Source organism: Trichosurus vulpecula, chromosome 4 (genome assembly GCF_011100635.1).
Source record: "Trichosurus vulpecula isolate mTriVul1 chromosome 4, mTriVul1.pri, whole genome shotgun sequence".
NCBI lineage: Eukaryota > Metazoa > Chordata > Mammalia > Diprotodontia > Phalangeridae > Trichosurus > Trichosurus vulpecula.
The window spans coordinates 272,757,913-272,780,817 of record NC_050576.1 but is presented as its reverse complement, the minus strand read 5'-3'; the positions used below and the strand labels follow the sequence as shown (position 1 = coordinate 272,780,817).

Genomic DNA, 22,905 nt, shown 5'->3' with positions numbered 1-22,905 from the left:
CAGCCTCAGACATTTACTTACTAGCTGTGGAACCCTGGGCAAGGCCCTTAACCCTGCTTGCCTCAGTTTCCTCATTTGTAAAATGAGCTAGAGAAAAGAATGGCAAACCCATTCTAGTATCTATGCCAAGAAAATCCCAAACGGGATCACAAAGAATTGGACATGACATGACTGAAAAATGATTGAACAACAATAGATCATAGGATTTATTATCTTTGAAAGTTTAATTTTTGGCTCCAAATTTTCTCCCTCCCTCTATTCCCTCTCCCAAAGGCAAAACATACACACACACACACACACACACACACGTATGTATCATAGGATTTGGAGGCGGAAGTAGACCCTGGAGACAATTTATTTTACAGATGAGGAAACTGAGGCTCACGATATAATGTTCAAGACCACACAAGTGGTAAGCCTTTAAAGCTCATCCCTCTGACTCCACAGTCTATGATCTTTCAAAGGCAATACTTACAAAAAAGAAGGGTTATTCATTCCCCTTTATACAGAATGGCGCTGAGACAGATGCCTTATATAACCTCAGTCCCTCTTTTAAAAAAAATGCTCTTAACAAACTGTCATCAACCACCCCGAGTCTTCAGCTGAGTCTCTAAGAAGGAGACGCTGGATCCCTAAGCTTGGAAAAGGAGGCAATGAAGAAAGAAGTTCACAATACAGCCCCAGCTCTCCCCGTCCCTGCCTTCTGCCCTATCTCCTTTCTAAAGGGGGGTTTTGCTAATGTTTACACTCTGGCTTTCAGGTAAGTCCAAACTCATGAAACTAGGATTATAGGCTTATATATGAGAGTAGTTCTGTATATTTTAAAATCTGAACCCTGCTACTAAAAGATAGGCAAACAGTCTATTTTTCCCCACTTGCAAATAAAGACTTGCCATAGAGACACCAAGGTAAAAACTTGAAAAAGGCCTCCCTGTCCTGTGCCCATTAATTGCCAAGGAACAGAATTTACTTTGTGTGGTCCTCAAGTGAAAGAGAAGCCTATCTTTGCAAATGATGTGTGGTATGCTGGGAAACTCCCCGGAGAATTATCTCACAGATCTCCTATTTACTCTCAACTTTCTCCTGAGCCCTCCAGCAGCACTGGAATGTTCCTCCCAGAATATCTCCATCCAGCTTACTTAACAGAGCTTCGAAGCGAGGGGCCTAAAATTAGACAGTAATGCCATACTTTATTATGGGACTGGTGACAAACAAAGAAATTGCTTAATTTAAACAGGGAAAGAGGGAAGGGTGCATGGTTTGCTTTGCATTTCATATCTGGCACTCTTCCAAAAATTGCTGAATGAATAGCTCGGCAGGGAAACAAACTGTACCCGGTGATCTGCGTGAGCACATGCTCTAACCTGCACCGGCTGTACAAGAGAGGAGGTTGGGGGGCCATCGGGGAGGGGAGGCAATGCAGAGCTTGGCTGTACATGTTGAAATCTACTGCTCTGAGTTGCTTTAAATACACTCAAGTCACTTCTGGCATGTGAGCTGAAATCACGGGAGATAAGAGGTGATCTGATGGCTGTTATAGACCTACCTACACCTGAGAAACAGCGAGCACATGACTTCCCAAACTGTTCTAAGGCAAAGCTTGTACTAATGCTCATTGGAAACCACTGAATGTCAACGCTAACCAATAGCTGAGGTTCTCCCGGGATTCTCTAACACAAGCCAAAAGCAAGAAGGAAACCAGGTCTGCTGAGCTCCAACCACTTTAAAAAGCGCTTGCTATCTGAACATAAGTAATAAAGTTTTTCACTGTATGAGTACGGGTGTAGGTGTGTTTGTGTGTACACACACACGGATAGATGGATATATGTGCACATGCATGCAGCTATACACACATGCATATGTATGTATGTGGGTATGTATATACACATATACATACACACACGTGTCCAGCCAGTCAATAAGCATTTATTAAGGGCCTACCATGTGCCAAACACTGTGCTAAAATAATTAACCTCTTTTTTTTTTAACAAAACCTCTTTAACATAGCTTGATCACTCACCTTATTCAATAAATCTGGCTCCTGATGGGCTTTTCCTAAAATTTAAATCTCAATTTGACATAAATTCTTGGGCTATTTCTAGACATGAAGTCCATTCTCCCAGTGTAAGCATTATACTTGGGATATTTGGAAAGATGCACAAGTTAATATAATCCCCAATGTTTTGACCTTTGCTATCATGGTTGGAATAAATCTGTGGTCTTCCAGGTGACTCCTGTATTGAGATAATACATGTTTGATATTAGGTTTCCAGGAAGTTTATTAATTTACTTTCTTTGTGGGATAACATCTTATACATGCGGGTGTCTGTACATCCACATCTATAAATATACGTACTTATTTACACACTCATACACATACACACACACACACACACACACACACACACACCCAAAACCAAATTAGAAAGCAAGTCACCAGATGCTGCATGAATATGCCTTCATAAATTTCTATGATTTAGAAATATTATCTAAAAATACAGAGAGTAGTAACTATGGTATGCTCACATGATGGGCCCAGATCTCTGGGCACAGTAAAATGTGAAAGATTTCCTTAGCAAAAAAGACTAAAAAATTTCCTTTCTACCATTTGCCATTCCTGGGATCAACTCTTAGGAGCTACATCATTCTGTGATAACTTGTGAGCAAAGTAACATGACGCCCCCAACAGTCACAGGGTTTTGCGGTGGGAAACTATTTTGTGATATTTCCATGTCTCAACAACAATATCCCATAGGCCCTCTACTGCATCTTCTAAAACTACAATACCAACTTATTAATACCATTAACAGTAAGGAAAACAAAATACTTTGAGAGTTCACAAATGCATCCACACTCAAGAAAAGGTCAGTCCTTTTGAAATGAGTCATTGAAACTTATGGATTATTACATTACTACATATGGTAGAAATTTACATTTTACTAGATCATGGTTATTGAAGCCATTTTTCCAATGATGAGGGGCAAGGCAGAAGAGAGGGACCGGAGCATGAGGCTTGAACAGATGGGATCAAAACAAACAACTTTGATTATGTAAAATGCAAAAGGTTCTGCAGAAACGAAATCAATTTAAGTAGAATAAAATGAAGCTGTTGGTTGCAGGGGAGAAAATATTCCCAGAAAATATGTCTGATAAAGACCTGCTATCTAAGATATAGAGTATCCTGATGCAAATAGAGCCATTCCCCAACAGTCAATGGTGAAAGAATATTTATAGGCAATTTTGAAAAAAAATGCAAACTATTGACAATTATATAAAAAATGTCCCAAATCATTAAAAGCAATAGAAATGGAAATTAAAACAACTGAAGTTTCACCTCACACTAATCAGACTGGAAAAGATGAAAAACAAGGAAAATAATACATGTTGGAGGGACTGTGGGAAAACAGTCACATTAACGCATGACTGGTGGAGCTCTGACTCAGTCTCAACTTTCTGGAAAATAAAACCATCCCAGAAAAGTCACAAGAAAGAAGACTTATATGAAGTGTTGCAGAGCAGAAAGTATAAGTAAGAGAATAATGACCATAATAATGTAAAGAAAACCACTGGAAGTCACTAGAACTCTGATCCACTTGAGAGGAAATTCAGAAAGATGGCAGACTATGGGTGTGGACTGAGGCACTGGCTCTTGGTGTGTTTTGAATAACTACTTGTACGTTACAAGGGGGAGATTTCATTGTTAGCAAGGGGCAGGGAAAAGTGTCATTGAGAAATAACAAAGATGTAAAAAAAATCTATACAACATTTTTTTTTTCCTAAAAGAAAGAGAAACGAGCATAAGATCTTTGCTACTTTTCAAGTTGTTTCATTATATTGGATTGTTTTTATCATGAAAGCAGCTAATATCTTGTAGGGTTACAAAACTGGCCCAATAAGCACCATCAAAGTAATCCAGATTGGGTTTAAAACCATTTATTTAAGGGTGTGTTTACAACCCCTGAAATCTACCAACAGTTTGTTTAGCAATGTGGGACACAGCAGCACACATCTGGTGAGAGCATTATTCCTAATTCCTATTTTACTGAAAGGATAGAGGTAAGGAGTAGGAAGCTGTTCAGCATATACTGTAACACTGCCAGAAATACCACATTTCCTGTTCTAACTACACTCAGACTTATTGCACTAATTAGTTTTCTTCAATGGAGCTCACTGTCTGAAGTCTCACATACGGTTCAACTAGAAAAAATAATTCTAGGAATTAAATTCAACTATTTAAAGTAAAACAATGTCTTAATCCAAAGAAAAGCGTATGCTACTGGATATGGCAAATACAAGCTAAGAACAAGGAATTTAAATACCCTCAAATAACAATATTATTTGTACCCTCTCACATATACAATTTAAGTAAAAGGAGAAGCTAGGTGATGCGGTGGATAGAGTATCAGGCCTGGAATTGGGAAGACTCATCTTCCCAAGTTCAAATCTGGCCTCAGAATCTTACTAGTTGTGTGTCCCCGGGCAAGTCACCTCATCCTGTTTGTCTCAGTTTCCGCATCTGTACAAGGAGTTGGAGAGTAAATGAGAAACAACCACTCCAGTACTTCATCAAGCAGACCCCATATGGGGTCACACGACTGAAAATAGCTGAACAACAAGAAAACTTAGTAAAAGCATAGTTTTTTTTTTAGTTTAGTTTACATAAAACAAAAATCAAAATTCCTAAATATGTTTTTTTTGGTTCGTTTATGGCTGTACAGATGTAAATCATGGAAGACTATACTCTCCAAAGAATTTAAATTTTAGGGCTGCCCAAAAGAGAATGGAAAGGCACATGGTGGGGATGAGTAGTGAGCTGTTCATAGCAAGAAGAGAGGGCTACGCGACAGATATCCCTGCCATTCCATTGATGTCCTTGCAACGTCGAGAGGAATAAAGAAATCCCTAGCGCATTGGGTAGACCCCCTTGGAGGAACTTAAGCAGCTGCCAATGGGCACAAGTACTACAGGATGTATCCACATAAATGAGTCATTAAATAAGTCATTAAATCATTTGACTATTGACTCCAAGATCATGGGTTCTTTCCCCACATGGCCCTTTTAGCTACAGTCTTGTTACGTGATCACGTCTAAATCCCTCCAGCCTTCTTATAAATGCCTATCACACATGGAGACTGGGGGAGGAAATGAGGATGACAAAAAAAAGGGCATGTCCTGCTGATAGTGGGTCTGCAGGGTCATCACCACATACAGACCATAACACCTTTTTATTCGCTCACGGTTCGATACTCTGAATTATCATTTCTTTCAGAATATTTAGACAGCTTCGACATTCTACATCTGACCATCTGTCCCTAAGCATTTTTTAATGATTCAATACCTTCAGACTACAATCCTGGGTTCCTATTCATAGACACATTTTTTTTTTTGAAATGGGTAGTCCACAGCTGCTGCTTCTATTTCCATTCCAATTCCATTCCTGGACCTCCACAATCTGGTTTCCATTTTCACCAGTCCGCTGAAACTTTCTCAAGGGTCATCACTGACCTCCTCTTAGATAAATCCAATAGCCTCCTCTTCATTCTTATCCTTTGAGATCTCCCCATTGCCCTAAGCACTTAATTCCTTGGTACTCAAATCATAATTCTTCCCACTACACACTCTGGATTTATTTATTTATTGGGGGGGGGGCAAAGGGGGAGTGCCAATTCACTTGGCATCTGTTTATTTTTATTTTATTTTTATTTTTGGAGGCAATAGAGGTTAAGTGACTTGCCCAGGGTCACACGGCCAGCAAGTGTCTGAGGCCAGATTTAAATGCAAGTCCTCCTGACTCCAGAGCCAGTGCTCTAATCCACTGCACCACCTAGCTGCCACCTTCTTTTTTCCCCACCTACCTTGAAATTTGACTTTATCTTCTCCAAACTATAGAGACTAAAAACTAGAAGAAACCTCAGAAACCACTTAGCCCTGTTACAACATTCTCAACTAGTGGTCATCTAGCCTCTGCTAGAGGAAACCCACTCTCTCCTAAGGGATCCTTTTCCATTTTCCAACTAGGATCTGAAGGGATTAGAGTAGATGACCTCAATGGTCCCTTACTCATTCTAACTCTGGACCACTCTAATGATCAGGAAGAGCTTTTCCTTACATGGCTGGCATACAAGCTCCTCGAGGCCAGGGACTGTTCCATTCTTTCTATTTCTAGCACCCACGACAGTGCCCGGCATATCAGAAATGCTTAATAAATGTTTGCTGATTGGCCTGGCTCCTTCCACCTTTGACTCATTGAGTTTATAGTTATGCCCTTAGAAGCAGAACAAGACTAAGCCTTCTCCAGCAAGGCAGCCCTTCAAATTCTTGAAGGCAGTGGTCACTTCCCCCAAGTCTTTTCTTCTAATTAAACATCCCAAGTTCGTTCCACCAATCCATGGCTGTGTGGCAGGTTTCTCTAGTCCTCTCAGCCATCCTGGTTACCCACGTCCAAACATTTCAACTTGTCTACTCTCCATCTCTGCTAAAATGTGGCAGCCACTACCGAACTCATCACCTGTTCTCAACTGCCCCCCTATTGCTAAAAGAACCAATCTCCCTGCAGCATTTATTTATCTTGCTCTCAGTCCCGAAGTCACATCATTATTAGGCATTTATTAACTTCTAATTTTGCCCAACAATGACTTAAGTGCTACACAGATTTGAAACTGTTCCCACCAAAAAGACTGATATTTATAGAGTGTTTTTAATACAGACAATATCAAATATGATATTGAGCTAAAAGACTTAAACCTAAATCAGTCCATAGATGAAAAAGAGGAATTTACATTATACATATTATCAAGAAGAATGGTACCATGCCCTCTTTCTCATCCAACCAATTTTCCCAATACTGCTTAGTTCTACCACCTTCCCCCCCGCCCCACACACCCCTAAGTCTAGGAATAGTATGATAGTGCTGACTAGTTCTTCTAGGTATTATAAAGAATCATAACAATGACCAGGCAAAATGGCAAAGTTCATCTAAAACTATACTTCATAATGACAAAACACATTCTAAAAAGATGATCAAACCTTTTATGGTATGTGCACATTTTTAAAGCATAGCAAAAATGCTGATTTCTAAATGTGCTTTATTCTCACAAATCCGGTATCAAATAATGAGCAAGAATTAAAGGTTTTATACACACACAAACACATATGTATATATATGAACACACATATGGAGAGCAAAAGAGAATATATACATTATATATATATATATATATGTGTATCCTTTGTTTTAAACAAGCTCATTTGTGGTATATATATACATATACACACACATATAAATATTATACCTAGATTTAAGCCCAAGAAGTGTGGTACTGTAGTCTAATTTTTCTGGCAATTATAAAGAATCATAACAAGAAAAGAAAGGAAAATGAATTTTGGAAGCTGTGACTATGAGGTTTGGGGCTTCTTATGCAAGCGAAGAATCCCTCGGGTCTTAGAAGGAGCCCAATTGGGAGGTGGGGGGAGGGGTGGACAGCGGAACACAAACCTAGAAGTTGTAAACAGGTATTAAAAGCATGCCCAGTACAAAAGCTGCCATTACAGCCAAGGCCACACTAACTTCCATACTAACTTCCTTCTTCCAACAAAAGTTTTCACTTGATTTTATTGGGGACCCTAGAAATTCCATTTAAAACCATTTTATTATTAAGTACCTACTTTGCCAGGCTGGAAAGATAAAGGCAAAAATAAAAAAGTCTCCTCTCAAGGACCTTACATTCCACAGAGGGGATACAATATATACACAAACATAAAAATGAAAAGCATACAAAGTCATTTCAAATGAGAAAGAGTACTAATAAGAGGCGGGAATCAGAAAAGGTTTCATGTGCAAAGGGGCACCCCAGCAACGCTCTGATAGAAATAACGGATTCTTAAGGTGGGGTTTGCTTGGGAAAGGAGAACCAGCTCCAAAGCTTGGGTAAAGAGATGGAATTTTGTATTTTGTGGTTGAGGCAACAGGTAGCCACTGAAAATTTTTGAGTGGGATGGGGGAAGGTAACAGATCTATGTTTCAGGAATACCAATTTGGTGACTGTATGGAGGGCAGATTAGAGTAGAGTGAAAGATGCTGCAATAAAAATCCAATTTTATAACTAAAGTCACTAGGGAAAATAGGATTCACCTTAGAATCCACTAATAAAACGGAGAATACCTTAGATGTTTTCCAGCATAGAGAAGACCAATGAATAGAAAGGATGTACAAGATTCCCCCTTCATACAAGCTGAGAGTATGCTTCTTAGATCTTTTTTTCCTAATATCCATTGAAAAAAAATATAATATGAGATTCTGACAATGACTAATTTAAGCCCTAAGAACAGTATACAATTGGTGACACGCTTGTTCTTCCTTTTCTAAAACCACCCTTAAAATACATCTATTAAAAAGAGAAACAAAAGAGTAAGTATCATTATGAAAAATGAAGCTGGAGTTAAGCTAGCAAGAGGTAGCTAAAGATATTTGCTACTTGAAGCTGAAGGGGGGGGAAAAGTCACTTCAGCAAATGAAAAGAAACTTGAATAGGCTAAAGTTGGGCTGTTACTCGGCGACTTGGTCTCTTTGATGGCAAAGGGTCACCTCCTAGCAGAGCCAAAAGCTTTAATGGGGCTGCTTAAATAGCACTTTTGCCTGATCCAAGTCACATGGGTGGGGGCTAGCCAACATTTCAGTGCATGGCATTGCCAAGGAAGAAAATGCGGGGAAAGCTGCCAACGTGTGGAAGGCCTTCTCTCTCCTGTCCTTTTGTCCCAAGAAAAGACCTTCTGGCAGGACTGGTGCCTTCCTGAGACCACCAAAGAAGAGAGGTAAATGTAAATGACACAGGCAGGAGCCAATGACTCTGGACAACACCAAGCCATCTGTCAGCTCCCTGGAAAGTCTGGAGGGGAGAAAGGGTGTTGGCACTGCTGCCTTGCTCTTCTCCAATGAAAAGTTTTGTGATTTTTTTAAAGGTTCAGAGAATTTATTTTTAAAAGGTTAGATGTTCTGTAAAGAGATAGAAGGGGGGAAGCACTGATTTTCAGTAGTAATTAATGGTATTTGATTAAGTAGATACTAGCATCTAATGGTCATTCAGTCTGACTGGTTCTCAGTCTATCTACTGACGTAGGGGCACCGTTAACCAAAGAGATATGCCAAATGGTAGCAACCACGGCAGGAAGCATCTGCCTTGATGGACGTGGGAAACAGAAGGAAGGCAAGAAGGAAAGGAAAACAATCAATTAACAATTACTTATTAGGTACATGCTATGTGCCAGGCATTGTGCTGGATTCTGGGAATACAAGGACAATAAATGAAAAATCCTCACTTGCACGGAGCTACATCCTAAGGGGAAGGGACAAACATATATGTGCATGTGTATACACATATATGCACACATGTGTATATGTGCATATACACATGCACATATGTGCATATACATACATACACACACACACACATATATATATATATATATATATATGTATATGTAAGACAAATGGTCCTCAGGTGTTCACAGGGGTCTTTCTACTCCTCCTCATGCTGCCCCCCACTCCCCTGAGTCCTGAGCTTTCTGTTGATGTTTCACATGGCTTTTTTTCTTAACTTTCAGAAACGCACACCACCCAACACACGAGTCCTATCTGGGTTTCTGATGCAATGCTACACTTACATTCAAAGTACAACCTCACGTACATGGACAGCAAAGTTCTCCATGCACGCGCCCCTTTTATGATTTGGCATCCAGGGAATTGTCAATGAAGTTTGTTCCCTCCCATTTACTCTCTTGATCCGACAGCAAATGGAGGTTTCTGCTGCTTGGCCTTTCCCCAGAACCCTCACACGAATGGCTTCAAAAAAGAAAGTGCTTTCTTCTGCATCTAAGTCATCATCTGGATACGCCATTGTTTCTTATCAACAATCCTCGGTGTTTCCTTGACAACATATAAAAACAGTTCACAAGACAAGTGTTTTAATAGGGGGTGCTAGGACTGCAGTGAGCTGAGGTAAGGATCGTTAACATCACTGACATCATTGTTGGCAGCTGGAGAAAAGGGGAAACCTGTGTTTAATCTATTTCCTACTCACCACAAGCTTTAGCTGGAGTCCCCTACAATATGGTTTGTGGTTGACTTTATGGAAGAATTGGGTAATGCAAGAAAAATGTACTGAGCCCAATAAGCATCTTTAAAAGTTACTACAAGGTACCTCTGACGAGTGGTCTCTGCTTGACATCTGTTCTGGGATCCATGTAGATAAGACTCACGTTGGGTCCAGCTGGCAGGGCTTTCCTTTCCACAGGGCTTTGGTTATTAGAAAAGCCCCAATACGCAATAGCTAGATGCAGATCCTAGTATTTCTGAGGCTTACTACTGGACTTTCCTCATTGCACACACCTAATTTACATCTCCTGGAAAACATAACTTTAAAACCGCAAGCTAAAGGTTTCAGCCTTCATCTCTACTCCCGCCTTCAGGGGGGTACCAAGGGAGAAACGTTAGGGAGCAGGAGTAGGATATACGAGCTAGAGCTCTTTGATGTTAAATAACTTATCCTAAAAATCAGGTTGTCTAGACAATGAAAGAACACTATCTCGAGCCAACTGAAACTTGTTTTAAAATACATGTGGGGAATATATTTTTAAAATGAATGCATCCTAAAAATCCTCATTTTTCCTTCTTAAAAGTATTCCAGGCAAAATACAAGCAAGATTTATTAGCTGTAGGGAAAACACAATTGGCCTACCTTAAAAAGGAGTTTGGAAAAACAATTTCCACTTTGCCAATCCGTCTATGTCACTAGGGACACCGAGGTTATGTGGGGCTTGTCTAATTGGGTCAAGAGTTAATGATATACTATAATTTGGGGTACAGTAAAATAGTTACTATAAACTTGGGCTGCCTTTGTATTACCACTGCCACAATTTTTTAAAGTTGCTTTTGAAAAAATTATAAAAAGTAATTGAGGAAGTTTCAGCAACAACCAAAATTTAAAAAAAAAACCCACAATGAAAATGGAAACAGAGTGATCTAATGTGATACCAAAAACAGATCTGAGCCAAATCATGTTCCATTCAAACCTTTGGAAAAACTAAAAATTTCAAACCACGACAAGACAATTTGTACCAACCCTTCCCCAGTCTCTCTGTCTTCAGGGGAAGCACAGCATGAAACTGTTCTAATATCTTGCCTTCCTATGGTACTTTAAATGGTTAAAAAAAAAGACACCCTAACAATTGAGAGAGAATCCACTTGCAGGAAACAAGTGAAGTGTAGGGGCAAAAGCCGAAGTCTGGGGGCGCATCTCAAAGGAAGAAAGAAGAAATTCTTTTCAGAAGACATACAGAAGGAAAACACTACAGGCCCCAAAGAAAAGTCATTAGAAGTATGAGATCTAAGGGAACTGGACCATGGTACAATTTCATACAAAGAGCTGCCTACCCACAAAGGGGATATCATGAGGTGATATGTTAAATATTACGACAGATAGCATTAGCCTAGCTTTAAGGGACTCTTAAAATTAATGCTTTCCACAGAAATCCTTTGAAAGGCCACTTCTATTGCTTTCACAGAAGAAATTAAAAAAAAACAAAAAACATGAGGCCTTGCCCTCTGCAGTCGTTTTTTGACGTCACAACTCGGCAAAGAATGAATGCTACATGAAAGAATTCCCCAAGAATTCTTATGAATAGGCTTAAATGGATGTTCAGTGAGTTACTCATGCACTATTTCCAGGTTCCCAAGCAGAGCTAATAATATTTTGGGAGGAATTGGGTGTTTTGGGTGGGCTTTTTTCAAAACTCTCATACGAAGAAACTGCACCAGAGGGTAACATAGCCAATGCTGTATGACTAACTTTGTGAAAGGCTGAAATTGCTGCCAGATGCAGGCCTAATTGTTCTCAGCTGGGGGAGTTCGAATCAAATCTGAAAGATGGACTGAAATCATTGATAAAGTACTTATTGTTTACAGCTCTAAGTCCTTCTAAGTAGAAAAGGGCTAGAAATTTCAAGGTCCTTGCAAACTTTTTTTTTAATCTCTAGTCAGGAGGGAAGAGTCTCCCAATTTATACCAGACCTTGACCTATGATTTTTGCCCATACAAAGCCTCTAATTTCTTCTTTAAAGATTTATTTCCACTAGATTCCTGGAGATCCTTTCCCTCTATTAGCTGATGTCTAGGCTTTTTTTTTCTTTTATCTGGGAAACAACATTCACTCAAAGGTCCCCTAATATCATTCTGAATTAAGCACTATCCTGCTTTTCTGGTGCTAAGTAGGTTGCCTAGCAGGACTCGAGGTACTCTAAGGACATCATCCTGGCTGCTGGTGCCAAATCAGGGCATTGACTTTGCTAGAATTTTCTCTTAAAGGGCTATTTAGAAATGCCCCTGAGGTGATCCCAACCTGACTGTGATCACCTAAGACACTTCTAGACCTCTTGGAGTGACACCCAGGAGTATCTGGACGTCCCTAGACCAATGTCGGCTGAGTCGAATTCATTGTTCTTTCCTATTAGATCTTTGATTTGCCAGACCTCCTTAACAACAGTCTCTTATAGGGATAGAAACACAACTTACTGAAAATAGTAATGTCATTGAACTGAATAGATAAGAGTAATAATGATGATAATGATACTAATGGGCATTTTTATAGCACTTTCAAGATTTATAAGGTGCCTTAAATATGTTATCTCATTTGGGCTTCACCCCATAAGGTAGGTGGGTAGGACAGGTATAAACTCATTTCACAGATGAGAAAACTGAAGTTCAGAAAGACTTTAAGTAAGTCATAGGGCTTCCCTTTGGACATACAACTGGTAAGTGTGTGTGTGTGGGGGGGGTGTCAGAGCACAAAGGTCAAAGAGCAGGTCAGCCACAGAAACTCTAATTCTAAAGCAGTGAGGCTGAAACCTGATTTGTACTTAGTGGGAAGGGAAAAGATGTTTTCTGAATTAAATAAAGAAATCTTACCTTTCCAGAGAACAGAAAATGTCTAAATACATTAAGATCTAGAAGAGGGAGCACTTATTTCAATGTAAGAGATCTTAGGATTATGTTTATACCCACATATATATACGTATATGTGTACATGTGTGTGTATCTAGAGAGAGATAATGCCATAGACACATATACATACACACACACGCAAATGTGTGTGTGTGTATATATATTTAATATACATAGGAGAAAGGGAGAGGGAAGAAGAGAGAGGGAACAAAAGGCCAGGGAAAGGATCCAAGGAGATGTCATGGGGGCTGAAATGATAAGGCTTGGGAAATGAATGGTGAGCAAGAGGGGAGGGCTATGCGTCTGGATAACCGGAAGAACAACAGCACCCATCAAAAATTTGGGAAGACAGGCAACTTTGGAGGGAAACTATTTAGTCTTGTTTTCAATAGGTTGGCTTTGAGATGCATATGAGACATCCAGTGGAAAAAGTCCAATAGGCAGGTGATGATGAAGGCCTGAAGTTCTGAGAGAAACTAGGGCTGGCTAGGGTAAGCTGGGAGTCATCTGATAAGAGATAACTGAACCCACAGAGGCTGATGAGACCACCTAGCAAGAGGTATGGAGAAAGAAGATAAGAGAGTCCAGGTCAAAGCCTTGGGGTATACTCCCAGTTAAAGGATGGGACAAGAGTGATCACTTAAAGGAGACTGAGAAGAACAACATGTCCCTGGTGAATCTTCCATTTTCCAGGATAAATGTCCCTTATTCCATTCAACCAATCTTCATATGAGAAGGATTTAAGGTCATCATTCCAGATTGCCCTCTTCTGCACTCTCTTTAGCTCATCAATCCCTTCTTCCTATAATATGGTACCCAAACTTTACACAACATTCTAGGCATAGTTTTACTGGGGCTGAGCACATCTGGGACAGTAGGCTCTCTCACCAGCAGCTCAAGATCTCATTAGCTTTTCTGACCGCTATATGTGACAAACTCATATGGAGCTTGTAGTACACTAAAGCCCCCAGACGGCTTTCACCAAGCTTCTGTCTAATCACCTTTCCCTCCATGATGTTCTTATGAAGTTCATTTTTTGAACCCAAGTATAAGACTTTACCAGATCCCTATATGCTTCATTTTATGAAGCAAAAAAGGCTCTATAGGGAAGATGATTACATAAACAACATCAAGATTTATTACTTAAATATAGAGGAAAACCTAAGGGGACAAATTTCTTGTCTGTAATAAATGCTAACATAGGGAAGTAGAAATCTAAGGGAGCCACCACAGGTATTATGACACACATCCCTCCACCACCCCTCATAAACACATTTTCTGCTAATAAGAGTGCTACAGGATTTAAAATACTGAAAAACTGACCACAGAAAGAATACATTGATTTCCAAATGGCTAATTCAAAGATATCCTAGATTAAGTACTAAAGGAATGGCCAGCAAGAAAAGATAAACTTTAAACTCGACCATGGGAACAGCTGGAACTATGTCACACATAAAAACAATAGCTGCTATTCTCTCCAGACTATAGCCCTAGACACTGACAAAATGAATTCAAAATACTACTTAACCACATAATTACACCATTACTATCAAACAGTGACAGGCTACAATTAGCACTTAATTAACAACCCTAAGATGAGCTTCGCTTAAACCAGGTTCAAAAATGCCTCAAGTTTTTTTTTTTCAGAATAATCAGGTCACAAATGGGTAATCTATTTGGTATGACCTGATTCTGCCTTCTTCTACCAGGAAAACAAAGTTGTGTTCCATGTTAGCTCCCATTTTAAAGACAAAGCTAGATGCCATGAATTGTTTTCAGTTTATCTCCTCCTTCACAAACTTCCATTTGATAGTCTCGCCACATGCTACGTGTGTTGGTCTAGGACACACTAGCTGACCTTCTCCAGGCAAGGGACTTATTAAATACTTATTAAAATACAAATAATGGAAATACAGTGAACGCAGAGGTGCAGAATCTTTTATACTAATACGCTTCTAACTCTCACTGCAATAAGCCAGTCTCTTGGCTCCCCTACTCAAGATATCCCTCTGAAGAAACAGTATAGAGGAAAATCTAGACATCCTCCAAGACACCAGGGCCCAGTCATCTTGGGCATCTCCCCATCTTCTCTGTCACCTGCCTCTCAGATCTCACCAAGAACATAATCCCTCCAAATTTAAAGCTCCAGAAGTCACTCTCCTCTTTTTCCCCTTCTATTCCATGAATACATTTAACTTTATGAGACTCACCCTGGGGCTGGATTAGAGGGTGAGCCAATCCTCATCTCCACCCTATATATCTAGCTGGTCTGACCATACTTCATTCCAACTACCATTCAACAGAACACTAAAGCCAAATCAACACAGGCATCATACATCTGCCCTGTCACTATGCCCATCTCTCTCCCCCAAATCCTCTCCAGACTTCACCTCCTTTCACCTCTTGCTCAGGAAACAGTAATTAAATCCATAGCACTAGTGCTACTCTAAAAGGTCACCAAAAGCTACCACTTTATGGCTCCACTCACAATTGCCGTGACTTCCTAGAACAAAGCTCTTCTTTCCCGGCTACTGCCCTGCCCCCTCTTCCCATATATGATGATTTAAAAGGTCTGGATATTAGTAAACTTGAATAGATTTCTAGGTTCCCCAGAAATCCTCAATAGGCTATGTACCTGCAATATTCCCTATTCTTACTTCCTTTTGGTGAAAACAAGTAAAGAGTTTGAGTGGAGCGGAGAAAGAGGAAATGGAAATGGTGAGTGTAATTCACATTAGTCCTGAAAATTTAAAATCCATTAAGATCTTAAAAGATTATACATCTAACTTTGGATATTCTCAGTCTAGAGGAAGTGTGGTAAGGGAAGCTCTTGGTTCACACTCACAGATGATGGAGATAAAAGAGTAAATAGTATTCTCACTTTGGTGAAATACATACATCTACTCACTTGCCATCATCAATCAACCAATACCACAGAGAGCAAATGGTCATGAGTTTTTCAATTGGACATTTTTACTCTTTCAAACAAGAACCAATGACCAAGTGAACTCTGCTGCCAAAATAGGAGAAGGGGATAAAGTGAGAGCAAAAAGCTAGATAAATGAAACAATATATTTTCTTTTAATTGGAAATGAAATGTAATTAATTAATTAGAAATTAACTGGAAATTGGAAATGAATTGGGGAAAAACCCTTCTATGTTAAGTTATCAAAAACACTAGGATAGGAAAATGTCCTTTTCTCCAGTTGTTTATGCAGTAAGTAATCACTCTTGGGGATAAGGATGCTTCTTTCATTACTCTCTTTTCTACAAGGTCCTAAATGCCTAATAAAACAGAGGGAACTCAGAAACCATGTAGCTTAGCCCATATCTGAACAAGAATCCCATCTATTGTACTCAGTAGGTGATCACTCAGCCTGTGACTACAAACCTCTAGGGAGATGGAGGGAAGCCATTACCATCTGAGGTACCCAGTCCGTTCCATTTCTGGACAGCTCTAAATATGAAGGTGTTTTTTTTTTCTTACATCAAGATTCAACATTCTTTTTTACAACTTTCCCCCTTTGTTTCTAATTTCCTGATTGTCTCTTCTAGGGCCAAGCCACTACCCTAGTTCTTTTTATTCCACATGGTAGCTAGCCCTTCAAATACTCTGAAGACCTAGAGTTTCTTCCTCTCTGTTCTCTTCCAGTTCTTTCAAAAGATCCTCACATGAGAACAATTCCCTTCACCAACTTGCTTGCCCTTGTCTGGGACACTTTCCAACTTATCAATAACCATTCTAAAATGTGATGCTTAGAACTGAACATGGTACTCTAGATGTGGTCCTACTAGGGCAGAGTAAAAAAACTGAAGCAAGAAAATTAATCCAAATGGAGTTGTTTCTGTGCTGCATAAGTAAGAAACTAGATCTGGAATTAAAGAATCTGGGTGCAAATTCCAGCCCTGCCAATTATTCTCTGGACCTGTTTCCTTACCAGCTAAAAGAAATCAGATTAGATGTCTGATCCCTTTCAGTTCTAAATCTATGGCTCTACCTCCATCTGCTCTGTTGATTTTTAAGTGTAGACTTCTTGGCATGTAATGCCCTGGTAAAATGAACCATGGCAATCTGGAATTTGGTCCTTTTCATCCAATGCTGAGGGGACAGAGGTAGGGGAAGGTGAGAAAGACAGACAGAAACAAAGGCAGAGAGAAAGACAGACATTAGAGATGAGAGATGAGAGATAAGAGAGAGGGAGAGAGAGAAAGAGAGAGAGAGAGAGAGAGAGAGAGCGCACACGCGAGCACACACATATGACCAATGTAAAGATCAAATATTCCTAGAATGAAGAAATAATAACTTTGAGAGAGGAAGCTCACAATTATAGATTTCTGCTCAATCGACATCAAGAGAAAAAACATGGAAGGAAGAAATGTATAAGAAGGCTGAAAAGATAGGTTGTGAATTACTTTAAATGCCAAATAGAGGAGTTTCCATTTGATGCTGGGATTAATAAAGGACCATTTGAGTTAATTGATTAGGGAAGTGATGTTGTTGGAACTGTGCTTTGGGAAAATTACTTTGGTAGTTGTCAGAGCACTTTGCAAAGTGCTTCATGGGAAGAGTAAGATGTCTGTGAAGTAATTCTCAACCTGTCTTGAAAGAACTTCAATCAACACTTTCTTCAGCACTACAGTAAAAATCTAGCCAAGGAGCTCTCCAACTTACTTTGGTCTTGTGAACTTGAACTCAACGGATTCAAGAATAGAGTGACTGAGGGCTAGTGGTGTTTTTGTTTTTGTTTTTCATTTTCTTATAGGCCATTCTGAAAATGGCAATTCTCTGCTCTGTGACCAAAAATATATGCTATGCACATAACCTAAGACAATGACTCACTCAAAGAACAAAATTTCAAGGGCCATGCACAAAGACTTTAAAAAAAAAAACACCAGACTGGATTTTTAAGGACAAACGTGTCTATGGTGATGACAAGAACCAGCTAACTGAAATCAAACATTGGTTTTTAAGTTCCTGAGCTGGAAAAATCATCAAAATCTGGTTAATATTTATTTCCCTCAGAAGACAGGAACTTCAAAAAATAACATAACCTGGTAGAATCACAGGTGTAATTCTTGCTGACTGTGTACTCCTGAAACAAAAAGAACAAACTGATATTGTTTCAGATCTTGGCTACCCTGTAATATAGGCTTTTATCATGAGCACCCTGATGTCACTTTCAACAGCTACTAAAATGATTTTCCCAAAGCAAGGTCTGACCATGTCAATCCCTTAATCAATGAACTCTAATGGTTCTCCATTATAAACTCCAGAATCAAATGAAAACTCTTCTTTTTGGCATTTAAAATCTATCTTTCCAACTTTATTATACATTCTTTCCTTTCATGGTCTTTCTTACTGTTCCTCAAGCATTGACTTCTCCCAATACAAGGACAGCCTAATACTGGCTGTCCCCAATGCCTATAATACACTCCCTCCTCACATCTACTTTTTAAAATAACTAGTTTCTTCTAAAGCTGAGATCAAGCATTGCTATCTACATGAAATCTTTCCTGATCTTCTCCACATCCCACCCCACCTCCAGCTATTCGTGTTTCCCTCAAGATCACCTTGTATTTTTTTTATATATATATATATGTATATATATATACACACACACACACACACACATACATGTATATACATATATACATACACATATATGTATTTATTTCATTTGAGGGTGGCATGAGTATGGGTATGGATGTATATATAATATACAATGTTCACTTGTTTTACACCCATTTGGTGTTTTCTTGGCAAAGATACTGGAGTGGTTTGCCATATACTTTATTTATAAACACACATACATATATATGCATGCAAACATATATATGTGTGTATGTATGTATGTAGTATATATAGACATGTGTGTGTTGTCTTCCCTGATAGAATGGAAGCACCTTGAGATCAGGAACTATTTCTATTTTATCTTAGTATCCCCATACTTGGCACAGTGCCTAGCATATAACAGGCACACATTAATGACTGTTGATTGATTTATTTGCATAAAAGATTGGACCCCTGTGTTTTGTTTCATTTACCAAATACTTTCTGTAGAAAATCCCTCTAAGACTTTTACAGTATCTTTAAATGCTTGATATGGTTCTTTCCAGGACTATGCTATCACTTCTCCTATGTGACTATATGGCTCAATTTGAACTGAACTATGCCAAGTCTGTAACATACTAGGTTATTTGATATGATAGACAGATAGATAGAGAGACAGACAGGTAGATGGACAGATAGATGAAAGGAAGGAAAGAAGGAAAGAGGTAAGCCCCTTCTAATGGTGAGACATTGTTTTAGGACTAGGCTCTGGAGATGCAAAGATGGATATGACAAAGATCTTGCTCTCCAGAAGATTATAAGGGGGGAAATAACATATAAGCAAATGATTATGGCACAAGGAAGAGAGCACCATGTAGGATGCTTTAAAGAGGTGTCTAACAGAAATACCATTTCAGAGGCAATGAGAAAGCTAAGAGAAAATCAAAGCTTGAACGAGGGTCATTGTAGAAGGAGTGAAAGAAGGAGAGAGGAGGCACAATTAATAGGAATTTATTCCAGAGCCAGAAGATTTGGGTCAAGTCCTCTCTGATGTTTTGTGACCTTGGATGAGTTACCGAACCTACCAGGGTCCTCAGTTTCTTCCCCTGTATAATAAAAGAATAGAATCTGACTTCAGACACTTATTTTCTGTGTGACCCTGGCCAAGTCACTTCATCTTGTTTGCCTCAGTTTCCTCATCTGTAAAATGACCTGGAGAAGGAAATGGCAAAATCACTCCAGGATGTCTGGCAAGGAAATCCCAAGTGGGGATTTCCAAGAGTCAGACACAACTGAAAACAACTCAACAACAAAAAAGCTCTTTGAATGAAGAAACAGTTTTGTTTTTGTGTTTCCAGAGGCCAGCACAATCCCTAGGACATAGGACTTAATTAATGAAGGACGTGGGTCTTTAATATGTACTTGTTGTATTGAATGGAAGGAATTGAAGAACGGTGAGCCATAAAAGAAGAAAGATGAGAACCAAATAGAAGGGGAAGATAGGAACCATGAGGACTCAGCATTTCAGAAGCCCAGGAAGGAGAGGGGATTCAGAAGAATGCAGTGCTCCCTGTCAAACCCTGAAGAAAGATCGAGGAGAACAGGGTCGTAATGGAATAGTCAAATCACAAATGACCTTGGAGAAAGGTCATCCCTCCATATCCACTTCAGTCAACAGGTAGAATCGGATCCATTTGGCATTCTCTGGGTAAAGTGCACCTTACTTAAAATCCCATCCCCTGAACTACTCCTTACACGCTGCCCTTAAGGAATTAGAAGCATGAGGGATTATTCTTTGTCAATCAAATGAGATAATACTTGCAAAGCCCTCAGCACAGTGCCTGGCACATAATAAGCGTTATATGAATACTTATTCCCTCCCTCCTTCCCCCAATCACTGGGTATTAGTATCGGCTTATCTAAAATTACACAAAACCATAAAATATTCATCCAGGATAAATTCCATTATATAAGAAAATCTGATGTATTTCATCATAACAGAACTCTATTAAATTGGAGGTGTTGCTAGAAGTTATGATTCTTGTCAGAGACAGGGATGACATGTACATGCCAAGCCGTTATTCCTCTCTAAACTCTTGGATCTTTTCTGTGACTTGGCTAATTGTAATGGGTGGCTTGGAAATCTGGGATGGGTTTGGGATATTTGAGGTGGTGAAGGGAGTGGATAACTAATTGTCCCTTTATGATGAAGATTCCTTACCTCTGTAGAACTAAACAGGGCTACAGTTCTCCTCTCCCTGTCTACACTGCAAACAATACATGGCCAAGTTTTTATTATAAACTGATGATTAAATAGACCTGATGAAGCATTTCTGGTTCTGGGTAAACTCTTTGTAACAAACTCAACAATGTGCTCTGGGCCATCTGCCAGGATCCAGAAATAACTTTATTTTACAGAGCTACAGTGTCTTACATACAGCAGGTGATTAATAAATATTTGTAGAATAAAATTAATGAAATCCTTTTTTTGAAATAGAATTTTACTTGAATGGGTTCTCATGACATTCACCCAAAGGTGAAATTTAGATGCCTGTATATTACAACTGACTATGAAAAACCCTTTCAACTACTGCATTATGCAAATTTCCAGCATCCTCTGCAGTCTTTCTTGCTAATGAATATTGATATACATGCAATATTTTAGCTGTTTCCCAAGAAACCCCTCTAAGAGACAAAATTAGGAAGGAATTGCTAGAATCAATCCCCCCTGCCTTTATTAACTCAATAATGAATAACTGAGGAAAGTTAGCAGAACCTTTTTGGAGAGCTTTCTAGAGTGGCAAGTCTCCAGGCCTTCTACCTGCTGAGTACCATAAGCCACAGCATTCCCTTGGCTCTGGCCTCCAGATTGAGACGAGCCATCTGGTATCTATCTCGGTGTCTTCCCAGGTCCACAAATCAGACTGCATCCAATGGGGCTGCTCCAACACGAGATACACTGATAGGCATACACAAACCTATTTAGGGTTTCCTTTTTTCCTTAAAATTATGGAATTCTGGACTTGGAATAGACTTGAGAGACCTTCTAGTTTAACCCTCTTCATTCTACGGATCACGAAACTGAGGCCCAGAGATGGAAAATGTTTGATTTGCTAAAGGTCATTCATTCTACACTTCAAAAGAGCTGGGATTTGACTGATAGCAACCAACACAGGAGACACCCCTCCTTAAAAGGGTTCTTAACCTTTTGCACCACGGAATTCCTTTGGCAATCTAGTGAACCCCATGGGCTCCTTCTCTGAGTAATGTTTTTAAATCACTGAAGGTGTACTTTCAATTAGTGAAAATAAAGTTGTAAGTTTTTTTTTTCCAATCTAAATTCATGGATCCTCTGAAATCTATCCATAGACCCCAGGTTAAGAATCCTTGTCTCAGAAGGGGTTCTTAGAATGGCTTCACTAATTACAGAATGAGACATACATTTTCATACCCAGCCAAAGCGGAAATCTATTTTCCCTAACAATGCATATCTGTTAAGAGATTTTGTTTTTCTTTTTTCTCAACTGAGAGGTGGGGGAGTGATAGAGGAGAAGAGAGCTAGGGATAAAATGGGGGAAGAAAAAGAAAGAAAAGAGAGTCATTGAACAGATTTCTGAAATACAAAGAAGACAAGAGAAGGAAGGCCACCAAGGAATTGTGGACAAGCAGGTTAGCTTTGAAAGTAACATGTTGAATTTATTGTATACTTGAAAAGAAAAGCAAGCTATACATGACAAATTTTAAACTTCATGTACAATTCTAGCCTTTTCTACTATGTGGAAGGAAGTGTCCATTTGAGTTGATGTTCAGAATTTTAAAAAAAATGGGTGGTGGGTGTTGAAATCTAGTGGCCAATGAGGCTTTTCTGAACTTGGCTTGCTGTCCTCAGATAGTTTACCACTTGAAGCCTCTCCAACATGGTAGGACCTGCCAGGAAAGATGTTCCCATAGAGACAGCCTTTGAGAACCCAGGGTCAAGTTTGGGCTATGATGATACCTCAGAGGAGGTTTTTCATGAAAGCCCAAGGTCACGCAGCAAAAGAATGGCAGAATCCCGGCTCCCTGCCCCACTTCCATGTTCTTTCCCCTACAAAATGCTACCTTCCAGTATGTATAACAAGGCCATTTACATCTTTGAACCATAACCAGGATTTTTTTTTAAAAGAAAAAAATAATTCAATTTTATTCTGAGATCCTATCTTGAAAGCTAGGCCTTTCTCAGCTCCGGGATGCTTCCATATCATGGCAGTTAGAAAAGTCTGCAGAGCAGAGAAAATAAGTTTGTCAAATCAAATGATGGTTTTTGTCTATAGCCAATGAGCTAAAGGCCAAGAGTAAAAAAGGAAGCACTTCACAGAGG

The 22,905-nt window shown here is 39.3% G+C and overlaps 1 protein-coding gene across 1 annotated transcript in view; it reads right to left on the bottom strand.

The window, feature by feature from the left end:
- The window catches only part of IRS1 (insulin receptor substrate 1), an 81,621-nt gene that overhangs the window by 6,721 nt on the left and 51,995 nt on the right, over window positions 1-22,905 (bottom strand). The gene's annotated exons all lie outside the window — the stretch shown is intronic.